Below are 22,687 nucleotides of genomic sequence, written 5' to 3'. Positions count from 1 at the left end.
CTGTTAGATCTGAAGCCAGTTTGGTGACCAAGCTGGTTATTGGACATACTGGAAGACTTTACTGCACTGAATGTCCACCTGTAAGTACATGGCAACTCACTGGACTGGAGCATCTTACATTAAAGGCCTTGAGTAAAGTGAGAGAATCTCTTGTGACTGCTCACATTGCTACTACATAGGCCCCATTTGTAACTAGTTTCAATGTGCTGGAGGATCAGATTGCGTGAAACCTGAGCCAAGTTATAGACATCAAAGTTGCCCAAGTTTACTGTCCACAGATCAATAGACCTGTTGAAGAAATTCTCTGCAATGGGGACAAAGCTGAAACAAGGAAACATAGAAACATAGAAACTAGAAGCAGGAGTAGGCCATTCGGCCTTTGAGTCTGCTCTGCCATTCATTTTGATCATGGCTGATCATCAAATTCAATATCCTGATCCCTCTTCCCCCCATATCCCTTGATCTCTTTAGCCCCTAGAGCTATATCTAATTTATTCTTGAAATCACATGATGTTTTGGCCTCAACTATTTTCTGTGGTAGTGAATTCCACACATCCACCACCCTCTGGGTGAAGAAATTTCTCCTCACCTCAATTCTAAAAGGCTCTAAAAGGTTTACCCTTTATCCTCAAATTATTACCCCTAGTTCTGGACTCCCCCACTACTGGGAACATTCTTTCTGAATCCACCTCGTCTAACCCTGTTAGAATTTTATAAGTTTCTATGAGATCCCTCTCACTCTTTTAAACTCCAGTGAATATAATCCTAACCGACTTAATCTCTCCTCATATGACAAACCTGCCATCCCAGGAATCAGCCTGGAAATCTTTGCTGTACTCCCTCGATAGCAAGGACATTCTTCCTCAGATAAGGACACCAAAACTGCACACAATTCTCCTCACCAACATCCTATAAAATTGCAGCAAAACATCCCTATCCTTATACTCAAATCCTCTCGCTATGAAAGCCAACATAACATTTGCCTTCTTTAGTGCTTGCTGTACCTGCGCGCTGACTTTCAGTGACTGATGCATAAGGACACCCAGACATTGCTGAGTATCCACCTCTCTCAATTTAAACCCATTCAAGTAATAATATGTCTTCCTTTATTGCTACCAAAATAGATAATCTCACATTTATACTGCATCTGCCATCCATATGCCCATATATTCAGCCTGTCCAAATCACATTGAAGCATCTCTGCATCCTCCTCACACTAACTCTCCCACCCAACTTTGTGTCATTTGCAAATTTGGAGATAATACTTTCAGTTCCCTCTTCCAAATCATTAATATATAATGTTGGAGTCCTAGCACAGATCTCTGCGGAACCCCACTAGTCACTGACTGTCAATCAGAAAAAAACGCATTTATGCCAACTCTTTGCTTCCTATCTGCTAACCAGCTTTCTATCCATTTCAAGACATTACCTGCAATCGCATATGCTTTAACTTTACATTGTAGTCTGTTATGTGAGACATTGTCGAAAGCCTTCTGAAAGTCTAAATAAACCACATCAACTGGTTCTCCTCGGTCAACTCTATGAGTTACATCCTCAAAGAATTCCAATAGATTCGTCAAGCAATAGACACAGAAGAGGTGGTTTTCTCTTTCAAGGAGATGCCACGTGCAGCCCAGACATCTGTCAGAAAATGGCCAATTATGCACATTCACCAAGGAGAGGTGACACTGGTAAACTTATAATAAAATCTAAAGACTTGCACTCAGTTGCTTTAGATGGATTAAATTATCCTACATCAGTAACAAAATGTCACCATTTTCTTCCGTTTGGTTTTTACATACCTAGCTCCCCTTTCCTTCCTTTGTGATCTTGTTGTCCTATAAGATTAGATTGCATTTTAGCTTGCAGGCTGGCAAGAATGAATACACTATAGAGCCATTGCAAATAGTTTTACTTTTGGTTTTGTGTCATAATGTAATATTTTATAGTAGGAACAGCAAAATCATATGCCAATAATAATTGCATTCAAATCATATTTTGAATACAATAGAATAATTTATGTACGATAAAAGAAGTAAAGTTAAAGTTTATTTATTAGTGTCACAAGAAGGCTTACATTAACACTGCAATGCAGTTACTGTGAAAATCCCCTGGTTGCCACACTCCGGCACTATAGGCTTTCATGATAAAATGATAAATTATTCAAGTAGTCTTATTTGCTCTAAAAATAAACATTTAAGAATGCTTGTTGCCGCAATTGGACAACAATTGTAACTGCAGCCTACGAATATTGTATGACTGCTTATCTTTTAATGACAGAAATGTCAATCTTAATACAAATAAAGCAAACAAATTAGATTACTTTTTTTTAATAAAGAAAACATTTTGTTATAGGAAACAAAAATTCAAAACTGAGAGAACATTGTGCCAGAATTTGCAGAAAACCATGGCATCGGAATAACCCACCTTTGTTATTAATTTGCACAATAGCAGCAACTTGTGGTGTGCAAGAAATACCCTGTGAATTGCAAAGTTCCAGATAAGTTGTTGGACTAATGCTGCACTGTTACATGGAAACAAAATTCCATCCTTAACTTCCATTGAGTATTATTAAATTGTTGCATTAAATACACCACAGAAGGTTAAATATAGAAATTAATAGCTTAAGTACCTTTTTAACAAAGTGATAATGATCAATTGCGAAGGACTGCCAAACTTTCTGGCCCAATGTGAAAGTCTCATTTCTTCAGGTAGTGAACTGCTGTCAAAGATTTTAAAAAGGACACATTTTGGAATGTTGGTGTGCAGTCACATCGACGTGTTTGACAATGCTAGATTAACGGTGTGTGCCTGGTAACCTGCACTTTGCTCCTCCAGTCGAGGACTATTCCCCTACCTTGTTTTGGGCATCGCTCGCGCTAGTCAGTGCCAAGATTCACTGGCAGCACCACATCGGATTTTTTTTGAGGGGGGGTCCAAACATGAAAGTTTCAACCCACTAGACCAGTGGCAAGTGGGGGTATCTTTTCAAAGACTGGAAGCCGAGGGCTTGCTTGGTGAAGGGGAGGAATGGGTGGGGAGGGAATTGGAGTGATCTGCAGCAAGTTCAAAGGCTACTGGAGGCCAAGGGCTTATTTGGCTCAGGAGGGGAATCCTGGGTGTTTGATTGGCCAGTAGCTCTCCAGTCCCTGCAGCAACAGCGCTGCAGTGGACAGAAGAGGAATTACACAAAGCTACCTGAGCCGAAATCTAAGGTGGAATTTCCTCCTGGATGAGAGGCAGAAGTCTAGCCTGCAGCAAATCAACACTGGTTGGAACGTACATTGGCTGTGGGGCAGTTGGAGTCTGCCGTCTCTTCAGATGGCAGGAGGGGAGTCCCCGCCATCCGAAAGATTCAGGCTATATTTTAACTTTGATGTTAATTTAAAAGATGTTATAGCATACCACCTGCAGGTGGTAAAATAAAATATTCATCCATTCATGGATCATTTGTTCCTTTTAATTTTTTAAATCCACATTTCTGCCATATTTTAAAAACTCACTGTAGTTACTCTGAACAGTAAAAATTCTTTTAACTTACAAATAAATAAATACAAATAAAAGTAAATCTCTTCAAATATTAAAAGTTTATCCTTTTGAACTAAGATTAAGAAAATATACTTATCCAAAAGAATTCCTAAACCAATAATATACTTGGAATAAACTTAATTGTCACATAAATGCTATATTTTAAAAAAATTGTTTCAAAAAGTATTCTTCAAATGATATATCGGTTATTGTTGTGGGTCCTTGATGATGTTATCCTTGGTCAGGACTGATAGAGACCGCTGGAAGCTGGCCTATTGGTAAACTTTGGCCGGGGTTCTCCCAAATCAAAGCTAAGTGCCTAACAGGTGGGAAAACGGGAGAATTTCCTGCCTGCTTTTTGGGCATGCTTACCTGAACGAATCTCAGACACTCTGCAATGCAGAGTGCCATAGAGTGATTCACGCTGAAAAGGTGGGGGTGGGGGCTTATCCCGCCCGAGACCTCTTTTTAGGTCAAACCAAGTAAACAAACTCAAATTAAATCAGGACAAAGTAAAAGGGGCAGCTCCCCAAAAAGGAGGGGGAACAGCCCAAACAGAAATCAAAATGCAAAGGAAACTTGAAAACATCAAATTAAAATGTGATTATTAGGGTCAATAATGCACCCCAACCCCTGCGGTGCCCAGCGGGCGCGGAAAGCGTCAACCTCGCCCGTGGACACCGCATGCTCCCTCTCCAGGGACACCTGGCCGCGAACGTAGCCGCGGTAGAGGGGAAGACAGTCAGGATGGACGGCCCCCTCGATCGCCCGCTGCCTGGACCGGTATCCCGCCCGAGAGGTCAGCAGCGTAGTGCTGAGCGAGTCACTGTGCAAGCGCTGACCTCAGTGGGGAAATTGGTGCATGCGCACTGGCCCCCCATTGCAGGCCTCCCAGTCGCTGGACTCCGATTGCCGGCTCCCCGATATTCCCAAACCACCCCCCCAACCCCCCCTCCCCCCCCCCCCCCGATCGCTGGCTTCCTGACACCCCCTTCCCCCCAATTGCCGGCCTTCCCAAGCCCAACCCTGGGCCAACCCCGAACTCTCACCCCTGAGCCCAGTTCTACTCCCCCATGGCCAGCCTTGATGCCCCCCATGACCAGCCTTGATCACCGTTCCTCACTCCCTCCCCCACCGATCCCACTTGCAGAGTGGCAGCAGATCCTGCCCCCCCCCCCCACTATCGGTCCCCCCAATAGGCCCCACCCCAACATGCCCTGCCCACTCTGGCCCTGCCCCCCTGGCACTGCCTAGCACCCAGTGGGCAGTGCCAAGGTGTCCAGTGGGCAGTGCCAGTGTGTCCCATGGGCAGCGCCAGGGTGCTGGGCTGGCAGTGCCCAAAGGGCATCCCACTTGCCCCCGACAAACCAAATCAATTGCTCTATGCCCACCAGTGGGGTGAGGATGAGGATGCCTGTTTCCTGTTAGTGGGGAGCAGTTGTAAACCCCGCTGGTGGGAACCTCTCTTGGCATGGTGGAGATGCTAGCCGGCCCGGTGACTATCTTCCCGGACCCACCAATCACATGGAAATGTCGATTTCCATCTGAAAACCAGCTCTGCGCCAATTTCCAGTGCGACACTGATTGCACTGAAAAACACCTCCGAGATTTGCAATCAGCCAGAAGCCAGTGGCAAATCTCACTCAAGGTCCCCCGCTGTTGTCTCCTGGATTGCTGCATTACTCAAGCAGCACAGCAGGCTTGGAGAATCCCGGCCTTCATCTTTCATTGAACATTTTATTAACTATGTACAGCACAAGGCTTAGCACGAGCACACCGAGATGTGTTTGTTACTCAAAGTATTGCCTCAGGATGAGATTATTTGGACCATATGCTGGGCATCCATTGAAGTACTACTCTCAAATTTTAGCATGTTCTTCATCTGATTTTTTGTCTTCTGAATTTCATTTTGCCTCTGTCTTGTCACTGGTAAAGATTTTGTGGTTAATGAGGTAGAGTAAGTCCTCGCTTAATGGTATTTCATTTAACATTGTTTTACCTTAACATCATTAATAATGTCAATATATCTATTTAATGTTGCCAGCTTTGCTTTAACCACAGACTCCCTCTTCTGTGACCTGCCTTGTCACAAACATTTTCCCCCAGCACACCTGCTCTTGGCTTCAGTACAACCTGTTCTTCAACAACCTATTCTGGTCCCTCCATGCCGACACTATTGTTAAGAAAGCTCACCAATGCCTCTATTTTCTCAGAAGACGAAGGAAATTTGGCATGTCAGCTATGACTCTCACCAACTTTTACAGATGCACCATAGAAAACATTCTTTCTGGTTGTATCACAGCTGGTATGGCTCCTGGTCTGCCCAAGACCGCAAGAAACTACAAAAGGTTGTGAATGTAGCCCAATCCATCACGCAAACCAGCCTCCCATCCATTGACTCTGTCTACATTTCCCACTGCCTCGGCAAAGCACCCAGCATAATTAAGGACCCCACACACCCCGGACATTCTCTCTCCCACCTTCTTCCTTCGGCAAAAAGATACAAAAGTCTGAGGTCACGTCCAACCGACACAAGAACAGCTTCTTCCTTGCTGCCATCAGACCTTTGAATGGACATACTTTGCATTAAGTTGATCTTTTTCTACACTCTAGCTATGACTGTAACTCTACATTCTGCACTCTCTCGTTTCCTTCTGTATCTTCAGTATACTTTGTATAGTGCACCTTCTGCACTCTCTCATTTCCTTCTCAATGAACGCTATGCCTTATCTGTATAGCACGCAAGAAACAATAATTTTCACTGTATACTAATACGTGTGACAATAAGAAATCAAATCAAATCAGTACCTCTTCCCCTGGCTGCCACCTTTCCCCCCAGGACTTCCCTCCTGCCCTTGCTCTTTGGCATCAACTCCTGCCTTCACCCTCTGTCCATGCCTTACGCCTCGGGGTCTGCTGCTCATCCTCAGGCTGCTGGCACTGCTCCAGTCTCCACTCCTGGCTTCTCTGGTGTTGAACTCTCATTGAAGTCCTGGACTCCATCTAGTGGCAGAAGCTGAGACTTCAGCTGATAATTGCACCAACCAAAGCCTGCCACTAGATGGAGCCTGGTCAATCTAAAAGTACTAGTACAGTACAGGTAACTGTGGTGAATGAATTTTAAAATTGGATATTGTAATGTATTTCTTTTATGTTCAGTGGTTTATTTTATTTTGCAAGTTATTTCGACTTGTACATTGATTTTTCTTTCCCAGGTGTGAAATGTCTGAAGGAACGTAACTCTGGCTTTAACATTGACACAGTAAGAAGTTTAACAACACCAGGTTAAAGTCCAACAGGTTTATTTGGTAGCAAAAGCCACACAAGCTTTCGGAGCTGCAAGCCCCTTCTTCAGGTGAGTGGGAATTCTGTTCACAAACAGAGCATATAAAGACACAGACTCAATTTACATGAATAATGATTGGAATGCGAATACTTACAACTAATCAAGTCTTTAAGAAACAAAACAATGTGAGTGGAGAGAGCATCAAGACAGGCTAAAAAGATGTGTATTGTCTCCAGACAAGACAGCCAGTGAAACTCTGTGGGGGTTACAGATAGTGGGACATGAACCCAATATCCCGGTTGAGGCCGTCCTCGTGTGTGCGGAACTTGGCTATCAGTTTCTGCTCAGCGACTCTGCGCCGTCGTGTCGCCACATCATGTTTAACATTGACTCCAATAGGAACCCATGATTCATTCAAAGTTGTTTCACATAAAGTTGTGATTTTCAGGAAGGCAGCCACAATTTTAAGTGAGGACATATAGTAAATGACTCCACATCATCAATCAAATTTATGTTGTCTTGTTCAGACTTTTCAACAGGAATGTGTGACAAAGAATCTGCGGTTATTTCTTGTTTTTCTTTCTCCAGTTTGTCACCTGTTTCTTGCTTGATGCAAGCTACCCTCAGTGAACTTGTGAACTCGTGGCCCCTTCACCTGCTGTTCCTGAGCAATCTTCCACCTGGTGTTTTCAAGGTTTCCAGATGGTTCCATTAGGTTCTGGTCCTCCGGATTCAGAGCACTTGTTTCAGTTTTCTCAGGACCTCTGAACAGTTCTGCCAGCTTATTCTGGCTTCCCAATTCATCTGATTTATAGATGAATTGTAGATCTATGCAAACTCTTTAGCTTAACAAGTGAACACTCTTGATTTTGGATCACATACAAAGTTTCTGTGATTTCTTTCTTCCTTTCTACTGAAGTTTAGCAGTCAATTGTCCCTTAACCTGCAGTTGAATGCCTCTGGGTAGTGGAGTCGTGTGGCTAATGGTTGGTGGAAGTTTTGCTTTAACTACTGTTCTGTGTGTGAAATAACAGAAACACCAGTGTCTAATTTGAAGTTTGTTGACCATAATCTCTGCTTTCCGATAGTTCCCATTATGTCCCGTAGTTTCTCCCGAAGAATGGCATTTCATTGCAGTTTCATCTTCAAGTTCTTGAGTGCTATGTGCCTTAATTGATTTATCCTTAAATTTCTGAACTAGGAGCTTTTTGTTGCAGAATACAGTTTTAAAATGTCCTCCTTTTTGCAGGAGTGGCACTCTAGATTTTTGGTGAGGCATTCTTTGTGACTTTTGTCTGCTTCAATGGGAACACCAAATAACTTGCACCCTCCTTGCTCTTTCCCTATTTTTGAGCAGGTGCAGTATTACTTCTGTGTCCTACAAATAGCACTGTGTCAGTTGTTTTCCTACACAAAGTCTCCTTGTCACTTTGAATAAATACACGTTTTTGCTTTCTCACTTCTTGTCAACTACGAAGTCTTTAATAGAGTTATATGCTTCCTCGGCGGCAGAAAAGCTGATAAAGTCTTTCCTAAGATGCCTAAAACAGTGCTGTCCCAAATTAATTCATCTTTAAGGGTTCCATATTTGCAATTCTCATCTAGTTGATCTAAATCATTAATGAAGGAATCTGCGCCCTCTCCTGCTCTTTGGGTACGTTTATTGAACCTCACCCTTTCTATGATGGTGTTCCTTCCAAGGCTGAAATATCTAATATAGGGCTTTAAGACCTCTTCCAATGTCATTGTCTCTTTGTTTCTGTTCTGTCTAACCATCACATCATCTGCACTACTGCCTATGGTGTAGAAAAGGGTACTGACCTTAGTGTTCTACACTAGTCTTCCCTGCTAAGCATTTCTGTACGTGGCAAACCAATGATACCAATGCATCCATTTTTCAGGGGGGGGGGTGGATGGGTGAATGCCATCTCAGATTGGTGGGGGGGGAGGTGGGGGGAGAAATGCCAGCTCCAATCAGGAGAGTGGGGGGGGAGGGGAGGGGGGAGTGGGGGGGTGGGGGGTGCTGAATGCAGGTTCCAGTCAGGGGCTGGGGAGAGAATGAATGTCGACTCGGATATCAGGGAAGGGTGGGGGAGGGGGAGTGAATACCAGTTCCAATTGGGGAGGGGGGGTGGGGGGTGGTGAATGCCAGCTCTGATCATAGGATGGGGGAGGAGGGGGGGCGAGGGTGGAGGGGAAGCCCCTAAGACCTCCGCGGCATGGTGAGTGGGTGGGGGGAGGGAGGTTACTTTTTGCTTTGATCGGAGCACCTTTTAAACACAGCGCCCCGATCTCAGTGCAACCAGGCTTTGCAGGCGTGTTGAGGCCCTGCTCCCCTGCACGACGGCATGAAACATGCCTACCTGTGTTTTTGTGGTAGGGTGTGGTAAGATCTGGACATAAAATCGGTGTCATTCTCTGGAGAGAAACAGGCTGTTTTTCCTCGCTGGAACCAACATTCTGCCATTGTTTGGTAAGAGTTTGCACCCTGTCTTTGAAATTTGTTTGGTGTGTGACCTCAAATTGGAATACCAACTGGGACTGGGCTGAGAAACCGACCCTGGTAGAATCTTAACTTTACGCACTAAGAGGATCTATTTTTAAATTTTGACTTGGTGCACCTGCAAATAGTTTTGCTGCCCAGTTAAGGGAAGAAAATTAATGTAAGGGTGAAGCTCAGCAAAGAGCTAGGTTTTTTTTGCTTTGATTTATTTCCTTATCATTTCAAAGTGCCTTGCTTATTTGAAATGAATTTTGCGACAATAAATATACCGTCATCATGCTGTTTACCTGAACTCCCGTGTTAAAGTGTGCTTAAACTCCCCACCTACAAGATCCCAGCACAACACAGCACACTGCCCGTGGTGGTGTTACAAAACAAAAAAGACCAAACACACAACAACATGATGTTTTAGATTTGTTGATGTGAAATAGATTTCATTATATATTCTTTCAAAATACTTTGAATTCTGTCACTATATTTTCAAAATGCTACAACATGGTATATTAAAAAGATAGAAGCTTGAGAGTTACTTTGTGAGCTTATCTAAGTTCCATATTTATTTCTGGGTGCATTTACACTCCAAGTTTAGTGTTTAAATGAGGATAATGAGGATCTTGGTGCATTAATTTAATAGGGTAACGTTATAAACTGTTGCCAAATGGCTTCAGGTAGACCCTCACATGAAAGCAGCAATGTAACTCAGTGTCAGGTGATTGAGCAGACGTCTCAAAAAGACACTCAAGTGAGAAATCTGAGAACAGCTCCAGTAAATATTCTCACCCTAGTTTCATTTCACATCAAATCCAATTTAAATTTAGTCCCACATGCAGGTTTTAAGAAAAACAAATCCTTAGAACGTGTACCAAATTTTAGTTTGCCAATCCCTTTAATGTTGCGAGAGAAGTATCTCTGTTGTTTACACTTTTATAATATAAAGATCTGTCACTCACGCAGCTAACCACCAGGCAAGCGTTTAAAGGATTTCACTAAGTTCACCATGAGGTTCATCAATAGTGAAAGTTATGCCTGCAGCTAAGCATTGCACACCACAGACCTAGACAATTATTAGCAGGTTAACCACACCCTATTGTCTGCAGCTCTACCTTTCTGGCAGATGTGCAGTAGTTAAGTATAAGATTATCTTTTATAGCATTGGAATTATCCACAAAAATCAGTTTTGCTCTCTCTTGTTACACTTTACATAGAATCCCTTGTAAACAAAATATTGATGAATACATTATCATAATTGTACAGTGTAATTGGATGATTGGATCGAAATTTTTGCTTGATTCATACTTTCAGAGAAACAACTTGTTCTGACGATAACATTCTGATAACGAACAATAGCAGGAGTTAATGTGTGAAACCATTTGGCTTTACCACTGAAGAGACAGCAGTATTTTGTCGCCATCTTCAGGAGAGATCTGTATTGCATGTGACTGCCGTTATCCTTTTCCAACACTCAGTGCGTTCATTCCATAACATCTGAGTTCTATTAAAATAATAATTTTAAATTCTGCGATAGATCACAGACTTAAAAAGAGCAGTGCTTCATTGGTGTCCTGAAAGTAGTTTTTATTTGGGAGGCGGGCAAGTGTACCAGGGTCACCAAGTCACTGACACCCGAGGGGGGGTATGCATGATTAACGCAAAAACAAAATACTGCGGGTTCTGCAAATCTGAAATAAAAAGACAAAACTCTCAAAACACTCAGAGGGTATCTGTGGAGAGAGAAACAGTTAATATGTCAGGCCTGTGACCTTTCAGGAGAACTTCGAATGAAAGAGAAGTAAAATAAAAGACATGCAAACATTGGCCCTGATCAGCGAGGGGGCAGGAGAGCTGTTTTGAGGTCGGAAACCCCAGAAAAATGGACTTCCCACAGATGCTGACGATTTCATTGATTTCTGGCTAGAACCAACCAGACTGTGAGGCTGCTGGATGAGAAGGCCTTCAGCAACAGGCTGCGGCCTGGGGGCATAGAGGACCAGGGAACTTGGATGTGGGGGGAGAGGGGCAGTGCAGTGAGACCGAGCAGGCCTAAAGGGGAGATCAGAAGAGTAGAGAAGATAGGAGGCCTCGAGAGGCAGAGGAGATGTGGGGTCTTGCAGGGAGGACATCAAGAGTAGAATGAGAACAATTAGAATTAGAACAATTAGAATCTAAGGAACAGAGACAGGCCCTTTGGCCCAAACTGGTCCATGCCGACCAAAAAGCCCATCTAAGCAATGAGATGGGATTGGAAGAGTGGGAAGAGGGAATTGATAAGCTTTGTGGGTGGTCTAATCACATGGGTATAAGTGAAGCAGCTAAACCAGATCCAGCAGCACTTACCTCCTGATCCAACGTTCCTCGCTTTTCTTTAATCAAGAATTCCCAACTCCTAGGAAACCTGGCTAGCTACAGTTAAACTTAAAATGATGGTTGATTCTGAGGCATGCAGACTCATTGTAATATTTAAATGAATAGCCCTTCTCCTGTGATTGGCTCAGTCATTCCTTTCCTGCCTCCATGGGAACAATGGGGTGAAGGGAGTTTGAGGTTGGCTTTCAGAGAGTTCAAAATTTTCATTTTCCTTCTAAGCACTCTATTTAATTGTATGCTAAGTCTTAATTAGAACATAGAACAGTACAGCACAGAACAGGCCCTTCGGCCCACGATGTTGTGCCGAGCTTTATCTGAAACCAAGATCAAGCAATCCCACTCCCTATCATCCTGGTGTGCTCCATGTGCCTATCCAATAACCGCTTAAATGTTTCTAAAGTGTCTGACTCCACTATCACTGCAGGCAGTCCATTCCACACCCCAACCACTCTCTGCGTAAAGAACCTACCTCTGATATCCGTCCTGTATCTCCCACCACGAACCCTATAGTTATGCCCCCTTGTAATAGCTCCATCCACCCGAGGAAATAGTCTTTGAACGTTCACTCTATCTATCCCCTTCATCATTTTATACACCTCTATTAAGTCTCCCCTCAGCCTCCTCCGCTCCAGAGAGAACAGTCCTAGCTCCCTCAACCTTTCCTCATATGACCTACCCTCCAAACCAGGCAGCATCCTGGTAAATCTCCTCTGCATTCCTTCCAGCGCTTCCACATCCTTCCTATAGTGAGGTGACCAGAACTGCACACAATATTCCAAATGTGGTCTCACCAAGGTCCTGTACAGTTGCAGCATAACCCCACGGCTCTTAAACTCCAACCCCCTGTTAATAAAAGCTAACACACTATAGGCCTTCTTCACAGCTCTATCCACTTGACTGGCAACCTTTAGAGATCTGTGGATATGGACCCCAAGATCTCTCTGTTCCTCCACAGTCTTCAGAACCCTACCTTTGACCCTGTAATCCACATTTAAATTTGTCCTACCAAAATGAATCACCTCACATTTATCAGGGTTAAACTCCATTTGCCATTTTTCAGCCCAGCTTTGCATCCTATCTATGTCTCTTTGCAGCCTACAACAGCCCTCCACCTCATCCACTACTCCACCAATCTTGGTGTCATCAGCAAATTTACTGATCCACCCTTCAGCCCCCTCCTCTAAGTCATTAATAAAAATCACAAAGAGCAGAGGACCAAGCACTGATCCCTGCGGCACACCGCTAGCAACCTGCCTCCAATCCGAAAATTTTCCATCGACCACCACCCTCTGTCTTCGGTCAGACAGCCAGTTACCTATCCAATCGGCCAACTTTCCTTCTATCCCACACCTCCTCACTTTCATCATAAGCCGACCATGGGGGACCTTATCAAACGCCTTACTAAAATCCCTGTATATGACATCAACTGCCCTACCTTCATCAACACACTTAGTTACCTCCTCAAAAAATTCTATCAAATTTGTGAGGCACGACTTGCCCTTCACGAATCCGTGCTGACTATCTCGGATTAATCCGCATCTTTCTAAATGGTCGTAAATCCCATCCCTAAGGACCCTTTCCATCAATTTACCAACCACCGAAGTAAGACTAACCGGTCTATAATTACCAGGGTCATTTCTATTCCCTTTCTTAAACAGAGGAACAACATTCGCCATTCTCCAGTCCTCTGGCACCATCCCCGTGGACAGCGAGGACCCAAAGATCAATGCCAAAGGCTCTGCAATCTCATCCCTTGCCTCCCAAAGAATCCTAGGATACATTTCATCAGGCCCAGGGGACTTATCGACCTTCAGTTTATTCAAAACTGCCAAGACATCCTCCCTCCGAACATCTATTTCCTCCAGCCTATTAGCCTGTAACACCTTCTCTTCCTCAAAAACATGGCCCCTCTCCTTGGTGAACACTGAAGAAAAGTATTCATTCATCACCTCGCCTATCTCTACTGACTCCATACACAAGTTCCCACTACTGTCCTTGACCGGCCCTAACCTCACCCTGGTCATTCTTTTATTCCTCACATAAGAGTAAAAAGCCTTGGGGTTTTCCTTGATCCGACCCGCCAAGGACTTCTCATGTCCCCTCCTAGCTCTCCTAAGCCCCTTTTTCAGCTCATTCCTTGCTAACTTGTAACCCTCAATCGAGCCATCTGAACCTTGTTTCCTCATCCCTACATAAGCTTCCCTCTTCCTTTTCACAAGACATTCCACCTCTTTTGTGAACCATGGTTCCCTCACTCGGCCATTTCCTCCCTGCCTGACAGGAACATACCTATCAAGGACATCCAGTATTTGTTCCTTGAAAAAATTCCACTTTTCATTAGTTCCTTTCTCTGACAGTTTCTGTTCCCAACTTATGCCCCCTAATTCTTGCCTAATCGCATCATAATTACCCCTCCCCCAATTGTAAACCTTGCCCTGCCGTACGGCCCTATCCCTCTCCATTGCAATAACAAAAGAATTGCAGCCAAATAACCATTTTTCCACTGAAAATTAAGTTTTACAAGTATGGAGTTGCATTCCTTCAGCTTTTATTTGTTACCGGAGATTTAAAATGCTATTTTTTTCTTCCATTGCTTTTTTCTCCATCTCTTAATCCCATCTTTCTTTCCTTCTCTTGATTTTGTTTTCTGCACCAGAGTTGACACTGAATTCACAATTCTAATTGACACTTCCTGTGCGGCACGGTGACACAGTGGTTAGCACTGCTGCCTCACAGCATCAGGGACCCGGGTTCGACTCCAGCTTTGGGTAACTGTCTGTGCGGAGTCTGCACATTCTCCCCGTGTCTGCATGGGTTTCCTCTGGGTGCTCCGGTTTCCACCCACAGTCCGAGAGACTGGTTAGGTGCATTGGCCATGCTAAATTCTCCCTCAGTGTACCCCCGAACAGGCACCAGAGTGTGGTGACTAGGGGATCTTCACAGTAACTTCATTGCAATGTACGTTGCAATGTAAGCCTATTTATGACATGAATAAATAAACTTGTTCAGTCTCTGCACTGTACGTTAATAATGATTCAAACTGATTGGTAATGGAGATTTACAATTGCTCCTCCTCTTCATTCAAACTGCAGATGTCCTGTAGAGGGTGCCACACTGTTTCAATCTCCTACTTGCAGTGACTTCTATGCAAAAGCTCATTGAAATTAATTGGACAATGGTAAGGCTAAGAAATTGTGGGTGCCATTTTTTCCGCTGGCTACAGTAAATTGTGGCCCTTTCTTTATTTTGAACTATATTTATTATAAGAATTATTTCATGCAGTAATGAAGTACATAATAAAATTACACCATAGCTAACATCTACATTCGAAAAGCACTAAATGTACTGTATTATTCAATTTGGTCTTACATAAATTCTAATGAAAAAATTCTGAAGGAAAACTCTTCAGATCATTTTTCTAGCTGAACTCTGATCCAAACCACATCACAATATCTAACGATCAAAGCCAAATTACATAGAAGAGGATACGGAAGTCTCAATCAACCCCATCATTTATGATTCTATATAGCTTCATTAAACTTATTGAGGCATGAAGTATTCCTATAAAAAATTCTAAAACAAAGCGCCTGACTTATTTAAAAAACAGAAACAAAGGAAGCTGTCTGCAAGATAATTTGCACTAAGGGGTAAGGGCTAAATTCATTTTAATTTCATCCATATATGTCATAAAACAACTGAAACAGACTCCCATTTGAGATCTACTCTCAATTTTGTCATCCATATTTTGTCTCATTACATTATGTTTAATGAGTAGATACAAAATACCATGTATTCGAAAAGCAAAGCTATCCAGCAATGAAAAATGAGCTGAATGGTTTTATGACTGCCTTTCCAACTTGATTCAATTTACAATTTACATGATAAATAGGAGTATTTTTAACTCAATATGTGGCGAAGCAATTTATTTAGATCTGACAGCAATAATGATGCACCATCTACTTATAAACCTAGCTTATGTATAAGGTCTCCGACAGAAGTAGTCAGGATGTGATGGTTTGATCTTGTAATGAATGGTTCCAGCAACTTTATAACAACAGATGTAAAGAAGATCCAATCGCTGCCTCTTCTGCACCAGAAAGGAGATTCTACCTGAGTTCATTTTCCAGCTCCTGTGTCCATTTCTTCAAACAGGCTTTGAATTACATATAGAATAAAATCACACTATGGTGTATTAACATATGAATATATTAACATAGAAAGCTCATATGAAATTCCCCTGCCCTTTATTTTGAAGAGGAGATTAAAGCAGAATTGAGGAGAAACTACTTCTCCCAAAGGGTTGTGAATCTGTGGAATTTGCTATTCCAAAGTGTGGTGGATGCTGGGACGGTGAGTAAATTTAAGGAGGAGTCAGACAGATTTTTAATTGGGAATGAGTTGAAATGTTATGGGGAGAAGGCAGGAAAATTGGGATGAGGAGCATATCAGCCATGATCGAATGGTGGAGAGGACTCGATGGGCTTAATGGACTAATTCTGCTGCTATATCTTATGAACTATTCACTTACTACTTTTAAAATGTACTATGTGCAAGATGCACTGCAGAAATTCGCCAAAGATCCTTAGACAGCACCTTCCAAACCCACAACCACTTCCATCTAGAAGGACAAGGGCAGCAGACACATGGGAACACCACCACCTGCAAGTTCCCCTCCAAGCCACTCACCATCCTGATTTGGAAATATATCGCCTTTCCTTCGCAATCGCTGGATCAAAATCCTGAAATTCCCTCCTTAGCGGGATTGTGGGTCAACCCACAGCACAGCGTTTCAAGAAAGCAGCTCATCACCACCTTCTCAAGGGCAACTAGGGATAGGCAATAAATGCTGGCCAGCCAGCGACACCCATGTCCTACAAATGAATAAAAAGAAAGAATGTCATATCGGCTGATAGCAACATGACACAATATTGGTCAAACATCAACCAGACTAAATAATGTCATCTACTGAAAATAATCTTGTTGCATTAGAAGAAGATAAATAACATCTGACAACATCCCCTTGATGAACCATAAGTTACTGACAACAATGAAATTCAAGGCTAAAAATCGGTCTGCAGTGTTTCCTGGAATGGGGGCCATGAGTTGCAATAAAAACAAAGAACTCAGCAGGTCTGGCAGCATCTGTGGAGAGAGAAATAGAACTAAAGTTTTGAATCCAATAGGACTCTTCTTCAGAATCTTGATTTGCAAGCAACTTGCACCAGTTCTGGTTGAGGTAGGCAGCACCAAATTTAGTGCAGTCACCTTGTTGTGGTGTGGAGCCAAGCCTTTGCCATGCTGTCGACTGCCCCTACACTCAATAAAGGGTAAAGTTGCCATAGTCCCAGATGACTATAGGCTGCTCTCCCCTTTGAGGGGGAGAGTTGACTGGTGGTGATTTTAACCCGAGGATCACTGTACCTCAGGCGAGGGGCAAGGTTGAGAAGTCGGGACTTCATGAATAACCTCAGCCAGTATGAGAATTGAACCCATGTTGTTGGCATTGCTCTGCATCACAAACCAGCTCTCCACCCTGAATAGGGAGCCCAGAGTGGTTTGTGGTTTGGCTTCCACTTTGAATATTATTTTGGTCTCTCTCCTGGGTAACTTGTGGCTTGTTCTGGACTGAAAATTTCCCATTACTTACAAGTAGAGCTAACTCCAGTATGTTTTTTGAAAGTTCCTTTATTTATATGGTAATACATTCTACACTTCGAGGTAAGTACATCTCTCTCTTGTTAAGAATATTCACCTTCTCTTAGTTTTTTACACATGACTGCTAATGTCACTGTTACATCAGAGTACACATCACTATCTCATTATCATAACCATTGACCCACCATTCTACAAGCAAACAGAATATAGCGCAGCCAGACTTCTATTCTTAAAGGAAGTCTGTCCATCTTAAAAGGCAGCTGCACTGAATTAGAGGAGGATGTTGCTACTATTCTAAATGAGGAAAATGAAACGCCAGGGCAAAAACTGGACTCCCTGGTCATAGAAGTGCAATGGAAGCTTTGGTGGTGGAGGGCTGCAGAAGAAGAGTTACCGTGGTTCCACAGTGGACCAGGAAATTCTCAAGGATTACCCTCACAAGAGATTGGAAGCAGGTGGCCAGGTAGCTCAGTTCCCAGTGTCTGGATCCGAAGGCTTGCAGCACTGCCACAAGCTGTCTAATGGTCTTGCGTAGATGTTCAAGACTGGTGAATGAATCTTCACAAATCTCCTATCCGTAACATCAACAATTTCACATACTGTTCAATGCAACATAGCCCCACCACTCATCCATCGGCAGCCTGTGGCAATCAGGACTCACACCTAACTTGCAGATAATCCACCTCACCCTCATACACCTACTAGCACAACACACAGGTCTTGCTACCTCTACATACCTCCAGCTATTCAGTTACAGCAGGGACATTACCCAAACACAGTGCAACATAACCAATGCCATTCTCCCCTCTTCTTGCAGGACAAAGTAGCACACAATAGGGGGGGACAGGGAGAACCAGTTGAGGAACAAGGACACCTATAATTCCTGGGCCCCAATGAGGATGGTTATCAGCATCATGGGGCCAGATCCCTTTGCATTTGGTGTCAATGAAAATATTGAGAATGATGATACATTCTTCCCTTGTGCCCTTTTTCAACTCCCCGCTCACATATGACGAAGAAGCTACAAATGTTGTGAACATGGGCTTTGAACCACTGAATGGTTACAGTACAAAAGGCCATTCAGCCCACCGTGCAATTCATGTATTCCAATTTGTGCCTTTTTCTCATAGCCCTGCAATTTTCTATTCTTCAGATAATGATCCAATTCTCTTTGAAAGCCACAATTGAATCTGCTTCCAGCATAATCTCAGGCAGTGCATTCCAGATCCTTACCATTTGTTGTGTTAAAATATTCTCCCTTATGTCACCATGCCTTTTGTCAGTCATTTTAAATCAGTCCTCCGATTCCACCAATGGGGACAATATATCCCTATCTACTCTGTCCAAACCCCTCATGATTTTGAATACCTCTATCAAATCCTCCTAATGCTTCTCCAAAGAGAACACATCAAGCTTCTCCAATCTATCTGAGTTTCTCATCCTTGGAAACCTTCCTGTGAATCTTGTCTGAACCTTCTCGAATACCTTCATATCCTTTTTAATGCGCATTACCCAGAATTGGACACAATTCTCCAGTTGAGGCCAAATCAGTGTTTTATGCAGGCTTGTAACAAGGTTCTTGTTTTTGTACTCTAGGCCCCTATTTATAAAGCCCAGAACCACACATGCTTTATTAACCATGCTCTCAACCAACCCCAACACATTTAATGATTTATGCATATACACAGCCAAGGTACTCTGTCTCCTACACTATTTAGAATTGTATCCCTTATTTAACATTGCTTCTCCTTGTTCCTCCTACCAACTGATTCACTTCACATTCTCTGTATTAGCCACTTGTCCACCCATTCTACCAACCTGTCTATGTCTTTTTGAAATTTAATACTGCCCTCCTCACTGCTCACAATATTTCCAAGTTTTACATTATCTGCAAATTTTGAAATTGTACCCTGTATACCCAAGCTGTGGTCCTTAATATATATGAAGAACAGCAGAGATCCAAATCCTATTATAAACCTCCCTTCAGTCTGAAATAACTGTTCATCACAACTCTTTGTTTCTTGCCTCTCAGCTAATTTCATATCCATATTGCTGCTGTCCCTTTTATTCCATGGGTTCTAACATTCCTCACAAGTGTAGAATAAAAGCAAAATAGTGTGGATGCTGGAAATCTGCAATAAAAACAGAAAATGCTGGAAAAACCCAGGAGCAGCACCTGTAGAAACTTCCACCTCTCGCCAGTTCCAAAGAAGAGTCAGATTGGACTCAAATACTGGCCGGAGCTCTACCACTTCGCCTGGCACAGAATTGGAGCGGGCGAGGATCCCATCACAGAAATCTCTGTTGACCTCGGACGGGAATTTCCGGTCTCGCTCGAGCGAGGCCATAAAATCCCGCCCACTAACTCTGTTTTTCTCTCCACAGGTGCTGCTAGACCTGCTAAGTTTTCCCAGCACTTTCTGTTTTTGTTCCTCACAAGTCTGTTATGTCATTTGGAAGTCCATGTGCACCATATCAAGCATATTATCCTCATCTATTTTCTCTGCTACCCTATCAAAAAACTCAGGCAAGTTAATTAACCATGATTTGCCTTTAACAAAACATGCTGACTTTCCTTAATTAACCCATATTTTCCCAAGTGACTTTTAATTTTGTCATAAATTATTGCTTCTATAAGCTTCCATACCACTGAAGTTAAACTGACTGGCCTGCTGGTTATGAAACCATAGAAACCCTACAGTGCAGAAGGAGGCCATTCGGCCCATCGAGTCTGCACCGACCACAGTCCCACCCAGGCCCTACCCCCACATATTTACCCGCTAATCCCACTAACTTACGCATCTCAGGACTTTAAGGGGCAATTTTTAACCTGGCCAATCAACCTAACCCGCACATCTTTGGACTGTGGGAGGAAACCCATGCAGACACGAGGAGAATGTGCAAACTCCACACAGACAGTGACCCGAGCTGGGAATCGAACCCAGGACCCTGGAGCTGTGAAGCAGCAGTGCTAACCACTGTGCTACCGTGCCGCTATCCTTATATTCGTTTTAAAATAAGGGTATAACATATGAAATTCTCCAGTTCTCCGGCATAACTCCCTATATCTAAGAAGAATGGGAAAATTATGGCTAATACCTCTGCAATTTCCATTCTGAATTCCTCTGTAACTGTTGATGTATCTCATTTGGTCCTGGTGATTTATCAACTTTAAATAAAGTGAGCTTAAATAATACTTCCTCCTTAACAATTTTAAACCCATCAAGTGTCTCAACTATATTTTTTGTCACTATAACTTGGCCGGCATATTCTTCCTTGGTAAAAACAGATATAATTGAAATGCAGTCGTTTAACACTTCAGTCATGCCCCCAGCCTCCAAGCATAAATTCTGTTTTGATCCATAATCAACTCCACTCCTCCTTTAACCACTCTTTTACTATTTATGTGTCTTTGGAAGATTTTTGGATTTCCTTTTATGTTATCTGCCCGATTCTTTTCATGCTCTCTCTTTGCTTCTCTTTTATTTTCAATTCCCCTCTGAACCTCCTACACTGAGCCTGATTCTCAATTTTATTAGCCACCTGACATCTGTCGGATGTACCCTTTTTTGCTTCATCTTATCTAACTATTTTGTAATCCAGAGAACTCTGTATTTGATTCTTCTCGTGGCAATTTACCCTGAATGTACCCTAAGCTATATAATTGTACCTCTATCGTGTCTGACCTCTAGCCCAATAGATTCGGTCCTTGACCTGGCTTAGATATCCTCTTTCTCTAGCACTTTAATATTCTTATTAATACGTAGTACCACCCACCCTTCTTTCGTTCCTTCCCTCTCTTTCAACACCTTGTATCCAGTAATGTGTAGAACTCAATCCTCCCCTTCTTTGGGCCAGGTCTCCCTTATTACTATAACATATTATTTCCATGTGACTATCTGTCTGTAGCTCACTATCTTATTTACCACTCTGCACATTCACATGCATGAACTGTAACCCTAATTTAGATGTTATTACATTCTTTCCTTCTCTGGCCTCACCTAATACCTTACTATTTGCTATTCTAGTACCATCTGTCTCTCCCAATTCTCTGTGTATTCCTTTCTAATAACACCTCCTGGTTCCCACAACCATACCAAGTTAGTTTTAAACTCTCTCCAATAGCACTAGCAAATCATCACACAAGGTCATTGGTCCATCTTGGCTTTGTCAGATGCAACCTGACTGTACACATCCCATTTCCCCCAGAACTGGCCCAAATTTCCCAGGAATCTCAAGCTCTCTCTCCTGCACCATATTTCACACTACATTCTCTATCCCATTTTCATATTCACTTGCGCATGGTACCAGGAATAATCCAGAGATGACTACCTTTCAGCTCCTTCTTGTTAGTATCCTTCCTAGCTTCCTAAACTCCTACTACAGGACCGCCTCCATCTTTCTACCTCTGAAACGAGTATTGATGTGGATCACAGCTGCAACCGTTCAGTTACATCCTTGACCCTGGCATTGGGGAGGCAACGTACCATCCTGGATTCACAGAAATACCTGTCTGTTCCCTTAACTATTGAATCCCCTAACAATGTAAATTTGTCCATCTTCTTTGTTTCCCCCCACCATACAGCTGAGCCAGCCATGGTACCATAGACTTAGCTCTGGCTGTACTTCCCTGATAAACCATCACGCTCACCAGTATCAGAACTGAATGTTCTAGAGTGAGGTGCACTCAGGGGGTGTTTTCCCCTACTTGCCTGGCCCTTCTTGACTGCCTGGTGGTCACCTATTCCCTCTCTCCCTCCATATCCTTAAGCTATGGAGTGACCACATCTAAAAACATGCTATCCAAGAAGCTCTCAACTTTACAGATGTGCCACAGTAGTACCAGATGCTGCTCAAACTCCAAAGCCTGATGGCATTACATGCACATGTAGTTATCCTGGACAAGTGCAGTGTCCTGTAGTTCCCACATGGGACAGGATGCACACTCCAAGGGTCCAAACTGCCCTCCCTTGGTTCTATTTATTAAACAGTAAAACCTATTAAATAAATTAAGACTCATCAGCTACCCACCAGTCAGCTGCTTCTCTTTTGCTAATTTCATCTTATTTTATAGGCTAATTGAAATGATTAACTTAAATTTTATTATTTAAAAACCTCAGATTATAATTTGCTGAAAAATTCTGAACTCTTTAATGTTATCATGTCTTGTTATTTAATTATAATTTTATGCTCTAGATCTGATTATTTGATTGACCACTGATAGTAATTATATGATAAATTATAAAATTGGTTTCAATTTTGGACATATGCACTAGTTAATAAATCAATTTATACTTTTATTATATTTGATTAATTTAGATTAAATTAAAACTTCCCAGAAAATTCACCCC

Source organism: Mustelus asterias, chromosome 14, assembly GCF_964213995.1.
Source record: "Mustelus asterias chromosome 14, sMusAst1.hap1.1, whole genome shotgun sequence".
Taxonomy (NCBI): Eukaryota; Metazoa; Chordata; class Chondrichthyes; order Carcharhiniformes; family Triakidae; genus Mustelus; species Mustelus asterias.
This window is presented reverse-complemented; position numbering follows the sequence as displayed.